The sequence below is a fragment of the Ailuropoda melanoleuca genome, chromosome 7, assembly GCF_002007445.2.
Source record: "Ailuropoda melanoleuca isolate Jingjing chromosome 7, ASM200744v2, whole genome shotgun sequence".
Classification (NCBI taxonomy): domain Eukaryota; kingdom Metazoa; phylum Chordata; class Mammalia; order Carnivora; family Ursidae; genus Ailuropoda; species Ailuropoda melanoleuca.
Window position 1 is genome coordinate 38236935 of NC_048224.1, and position 6771 is coordinate 38243705.

The 6771-nt window shown below is 44.3% G+C and overlaps 1 pseudogene; it reads left to right on the plus strand.

Moving 5' to 3' along the window:
* The first annotated feature begins 2198 nt into the window (after positions 1-2198).
* On the plus strand, positions 2199-2773 carry LOC100480323 (annotated as a pseudogene).
* Positions 2774-6771: the final 3998 nt, after the last annotated feature.

Consider the following 6771-nt stretch of genomic DNA (forward strand, 5'->3'; position numbering starts at 1 on the left):
TGTATGATTAGTGCCAGATTTTTGCATGAATGCCCTCAGGATGAGCCAGCCTCTCTGGGAGCACCCTCTGAGGAGAGAAACATTTAAATTCCTGGAAGGGCCGGCAGTACAAACATAAGCAAGATTTTGGAAAACATTTCCCACCCTCTTTCTTTCTTCGTGAGGTAGATGGCTGCTTCTTTGGCCTGCCTAGCAACCCTCCCCCCTTCTTTGGGTGATAACACCCGGCTTTTCCTTGGGGTACCCTCTCTCCTCCATTTCTTGTTGTCCTGTTGGGACCACCCATCCTGCTCCTACCACGAGGCCCAAGGATGGGCATGTGACTTCAGACCAAACTCTCTCAAAGAAGGTAGCTCTCTAGGGAGTGATGCAAGAGGGAGACTCACTGAACTCATTCCTAAAGGGAATTCCTCATGGGTCCCTGCTCTTGACATCCCTGGAAATGCCTGATTCCAGTCCTTTCTGAGACTTGGTTCTGGAGGCCTCCCCAGTGGCTTTGTATCAGGTAATCAGAGGGAATTTCTCTTGCATGCTGCCAAAAGCTTTAGCTGACATGCTCCACTGAAACAATCCTTGAACACACCACACCTTTATATAGGGGCTACCTTCTTAATTTTTGTGAGGCACATATATAAATATTTTTATAACAACTCCCATCATATGCCCAAATTATCATACAATCAATTATTGCCAAAAATTTTCTTGGGACCTAACATATAGGGAATGACAGTTAATTTAAAGGATTTATTTGAAAAACACTTATCTAGCACTTATCATGTCCAAGGCATTGCTTATTTGCTTAATCCTCATAAACTAGTAATGTAAATAGTATCGTTATCCCCATTTTACAGATTTTGAAACTGGAGCACAGAAAGGTGAAGTAACGTGCTCAAGGTCACACAGCTAGTGAATGGCCGAGTTGCAACCTGACCCATGACAGCCTGACTCCAGGTCATGCTCTGATGCACTGTGTAAGACCTGGCATCATCAGAAGGCTGAGACGAACTTTAACATTGACTTCTAATGCATGAGATTAAGCCCGTGTAAAAGCATCTTGATGATAGAATGTCCTCTAGTCCAGAAGCAAGAAAGATAAACAGTTGGCTGAGGCCCCGGGGGTTCCAACTTTCAATTTTTGAACCGAGTGAAAACTGCTTAGGATTTCCAGGGGCAAAATCCTCATCTAATTAGTTAGCAAGCACGAGCTAAGTCCGAACACCTGCTGCTGTTTTTCTTTCACTATTGCCAGGTGCTCCACGAGCAGCCTCGGATCAGTAAGTAATTACAATGGAGGCTGAATAGAATTAATTATGTAACTTTCACTTATTAGGTTTATTTCCATTAAAATTGCCCCATAAATCTGGGATATTTTAAAGGCTGCCATAGAAAAGGGGAGAGCAGAGGACTAAAGCCTTTTTTACATTTGACTCAGCTCTGAGTCATATCCTGCACAGCGTGAATTCTCGTATCACCACAGTTAACTCTAGTTATATCCATGGAGTTATTCGCCCATTCAATCCACTAAACATATTAAGTTCCTGCTAAGTGCCAAGCGCCATCCTGGGTTCTGGGATTATGGCAGGGAACAAGCAGACGAAAATCCTGGCCATTATGGCCCTTACTTACAGTTTTTGTGCGGGAACTGTAATTCCACTGCCACAAAATTGAAAAAGCCTGCATTTCTCCCAGCTCTTGATGGTTTCCATTGCTACAATGAATGAAAGGATGGGTTGCCTGAAGGCTGTGCTGAGTCTGTGAGTCTGTGCGAGGTTAGGTGGCCCGGTACTTCCCAAGGTGCCCAAGGGAAGAACACCGTGGCACAGACTGCCTGGCAGAGGCCATAATATCACAATTCATTATTGCGTGCCCAGGATTTCGTACAAATATGCCATGCGCTTCATACAGTCTAACACACTTACTTCTCAACCCAAGATCTAAAAGCAGTTTCACTGCATCTCCTCAGACTGCTGCCTCGGGCCTTGTCCTTTCTTCTCTCGACCCCGTTCCCAAAGGCATATCTTTCCCCGCACCCCACACCTTGGGCATGAACTTCTTACCTGAAGCCCATAAAGAGTAACTGGTGTGAAAATGAAAAGCCAAGAACTAATGGCTTGGTCTCAACGTACCCAACAGTCTATTATTTCAGGGGAGTTCATTTCAGAAGGAAAATGGGTCAAGCTTGGAAAAAAAAAACTCACATGGATCCTACCAGTACAGCAAGAGGTTGGGACAGCGTGAAACACACACCAGGAGAGGACGGTCAGCTGGTGGCGTGGCGGCGGTTCCATGGCTGCAAGGAGCTAACTCTTCACGATGAATGTATCTGGCGAGGCAGTTCCAGCCATCAGTCCGGAGGCCGATGCCTAGAACTCCCCGCAGGGGTTGTCGCTGACAATGGAAGCCCAGAAGCAGCTGCTCTTCAGGAGCCTGAGGAAGAAATGGGCTGTGAAGGTGACCTTGCTGAATGGCTGGACCCAGGTTTGTCTCACTGTACCTACCACATGTGGCGACAGCAACTACTAACGGAGATGAGGCTGAAAACCTAAGTCCTAAGCCAAAACCAGAGGATGGAGCACTTGTGGAAGTGCTTTCTTGATCAAGGAATGACCTGCTGAAGAGACCTGACACTCTGGTGGCTGAAGAACGTCCAACAGTGGACGCCAGCCCCTATTCCTGGGCTCTGGCGCCAAACCGTGCAAATGTGAAGCTGTTTGAGGCACCTTTCCTGGAATTTGAAGGCCAAAGGACAGAGGCCATGTGTTTTTGTAAATGAGACCACCAGGCCTCCTTCACTAAGACTTTGTGTTCTGCGTAGTTTCATGTAGATTTGAAACGAACTTTTCCATAAAATAAAAGTAACCCAGGATGCAATCAATCAACAATTTGCTGATGTACCTGTTTTCACATCATAATTTCTCTGGAATTGAGGGTGTCTTAGAAGCCATGGCCTCTCCTAGGTGTGGTCCGCAGGGTACAGTAGTGATGTGAACTTGGGCATGGCTGTTTGTTTTCAGCATTTCAGTTGAATTACAAGCATTGCTACTGCATGTGTTGAGTTATTTGTTATTTTTAACAGTTTCCTGGTTCTTGCTTGAAACCTTCTGTTGACACCTGCTGCTAAGATTATCTTACAGAATGGGCTGGTTTTGTTTGGAAAAAGCCTCAGTGATAAGAAAACATTGAGTTCTAGCTTGATTGGTAGGTTTTTCTTTAATAGTATATGAGGTGTCTTACAATCAAGGGCAACTTGGAGTCAATAAAATACAAAATTATTATGCTCACTTTATAGATGAGAAAGCTGAGACACAATCATGTGAATTAAGTTGCCTCAAACCCCACAGCTAGTAAGTGGCAGAGCCAGGATTTTATCCTGAACTGTGCAGTTGATTTAAGGTCTAAACACTCAGTTAACCATTGTACTATACTATTCCTTGGTACTTATGCAGCTGATCAAGGAAGGCTATTGTGACCTGACTTTCTCAATTGGCCAACCAAGTCATTGGGTGCCCCATATACTGGGGACAGGTCCAGCAGTGAGCAAGGACTTGGAGCTACCCTCACGGAGTGCATAACTTAATAAGGGTATAGGTCTTAATTACATAACAGGAACAAATGGAAAGTTGCAACATGTGGCAACAGAAAGGAGAACCATACAGTGCTATTCAATTGTAAAATGAGGGCATCCCTTTTTTTCTTTTTTTTTTTTTAAAGATTTTATTTATTAGAGAGAGAGAGACCATGCACGTGAGTGAGCATGAGTGGGGGGTAGGGGCAGAGGGACAATCAGACTCCATGCTGGGTTCAGAGCCTGACTCAGGCTTGACCCAATGACTCTGAGATCAAGACTTGAGCCAAAATCAAGAGTCAGTTGCTCAACTGACTGAGCCACCCAAGCACCCCAAGGGACCCCCTTTTCAATCTGTGAAATCAGAGAGGGCTTCCTGGAAGAAGACTCCTTTGAGTAAAGGTAAATAGGCAAAGAGGTGGGAGGGAAGAGCATCCCAACAAGAGGAAACCACATGTAATAAAGGGCCTTGTGGTGGGAAAGAGGTTAGCACCTTCTCAAACTGCAAAGAAGCCAGAGTGGCTATAGCGAGTGTGTGGACACGCACACACAGATGGGGGCCAGAGTATTCTGAGATGAGGGTAGAGAAGTAGGTTGGGGTAAGATCACACAGAGCCCCGTAGCCATGATAAGGATTCTAGTCCTCATCCTGAAAGCAGTGATGCTCTCCCAGATTGTTCCCTAGCTCTATTTCAGTAAATCTGAAATTGTCCCAAAGTCTGATTCATTCTCTATGGCTGAGAATAATTTTTCTGGAAGCCCTTGATAAGCAGCTATCCTGTATAACATACAATTATTTCCCTTACTATTTAAAACAGTTCTCATCACTTGCATATGATGAAACTTAGCCATAAATAAGAGAAATTTAAAACTGAATTTAGATATGGTACTATAATTGTCTCAGTCTGTTTGGGCTGCTATCACAAAATTCCCTAGATGGGGTGGCTTGTAAACAACAGAAATTTATTGCTCACAGTTCTGGATGCTGGAAGTTGGAGATCAGAGCACAGGCATGGCTGGGTGAAGGCCCTCTTTTGGGTTGCAGACTTCTATTCTCACATGGTGGAAGGAGCTAGGAGCTCTGTGAGGCCCCTTTTATGAGGGCTTTACACTCAGGACCTAGTCACTTCCTGAAGGACCCACCATTGGTAATGGTATTTCAAAACATGAATTTGGAAGGGAACACCAACACTTGGACCATAGCAATGGTTCTCCAGACTTGTAAACTAGTATGTATAGAAAGATAGTTGAAACAAAGTTTGTTTGCCTATGTGTGAACACGTGGCATAGAGAGATGTATGCAATGTACTGAGATCATATATATTAAACATACCATATTTAATTCACTCAAAGATGCCCATTTTTTTCATTGAAATTATGACGTGTCTTACAACTAAATACACATCTTGTGTATCACATCTGAATTGTCAGCATCTAGTCTTTCTTGGTGATATATAACATAATTGTGTTACGGTTGGTAGTGTCTCAGATACAATAAAGTAGAATGTCTAAGAGTCAAGTTCATAGAAGCAGAGCCAAAGACAGGTATTGGGGTTTACATCATTCACCGAGAAGTGCTCTTTCAAAAAAGCCTGTAAAGGCGGGAGTGAAGCAGGAGGGGGAAGGAACAGAGCTAAGCAGGGTCTCAAGTCAAGACTAGCCTTTGACTGATCCAAAGGAAGTAGGTTCTGAAGCATATAGCCCATCACGGTTTTACTCTCTTGGGGCAAGTGGTCTTTTGTGCCACCCAATTAGCTAGTCATTGACTATGGGCTGCTTTTAGAGAGGTCATAAGCTCTTGGGCAAGGGGCTCCCATCAGCCAAGGGTAATCCTCAGAAGAAGGAAGGCAGCTGGAAGACATTATCAGCCAACAGTCACAACAACTGAAGGTTGGGGACCTCCACTTGGGGGAGGGGATCTGAGGGGCACACCACCACCCACTAGAGGAATCCCGCTCAGCTTCAAGATTCATAGTGCCCACAAAGTAGAAGCCAGCTCCTCTCAAGAATCATCATTATCTTGTCATGGTGTGATTCGCAATGTCCTCAATAATATCCTCAGAGTAGACTCATCACCAAGTATCCTAGAGCTGTTTCTTCCAGGTCTCCTGAGGACAAGGCAATGAGGTGCTGTCAGAAGTCCCAACTGCCACAGGCATAGATAGAGCCACTCTGATCTGCATGTGGCCAGACTGGCTCCCAAAGGAATTCCCAGACTCTTCACATCCCAGGAGGGGCAGGAGGTGGGTGGGCGGTGGTTAACCCAGAGATGAAAGCATAAAGCAAGTGGGACTGTGTGTTCTGTCCCCTGCCCCACCTTTCTAGAGTCTTGTTCTCGCTCCTAGCATCCATTTCTCTACCCACATCACCACCACTCTCTGTCTGCCTGATCTCTAACTTTGAACTGTTCTCAGAATGTTTCTTTCTTTCCTTTTTCCCCCAAGGAACTTACTTTAAAAAAAAAGTGTTACTTAGGAATTTTATGTGCTACCACCTGGGTATATTTGCATTTTAAAGACCACTGGCAGAGGATACTGTTTACCGTAAGGAAATGAATAACTATTGGTGTAATTCAAGGCATCTGGAGTCCTTTAAATTATTCAACACGGACAAGCTCCCCATACAAACTACCAACCTGGGGTGAGTGAGTTAAGGAAACAGCAGAGAAAAGTTGGAAAGATCTAACTCTGCTCTTTCATTTTGGCACATAGACCATTCCATGCCGCTAGCCTTAGGTAATTCTTTCTCTCCCTGTATCTTGACTTTTTTTGCACAAAAGAGTGGCCAGATGGATGGCATTCCCAGGTGCAATCAAGGGCATATGCAAGGATGGGATAATTCCAGTATATTAATTTTCCCCAACAACAGTAGCAGCAATGACACAATCAACAATCACTGAATGTTTTCTAGGTGTCAGGTCCCTTTTGGTCCCCAAGCCTTGTAAAAGAGTGGTCAGTGGACTTTCTGGTTAATTAGAGCTAAACCTTCATCTTTGGATCCTTTTCACCTGAATCAGTTTGAGTACACATTTGAGCCTACCTAGAAATGAACATGAAAATGATGAGAAAAAAAAATACTTTGACCAATGTAGTCTTTCCTAGATTGAGACTTAGCATGGGGAAGATTCTGGCTCAATTAAAAAGATGTAATAAGGCAGAGAGGGATGGGGTCCTTAGGATACAGAACTGTAAGGGAGCTTAGAGTTC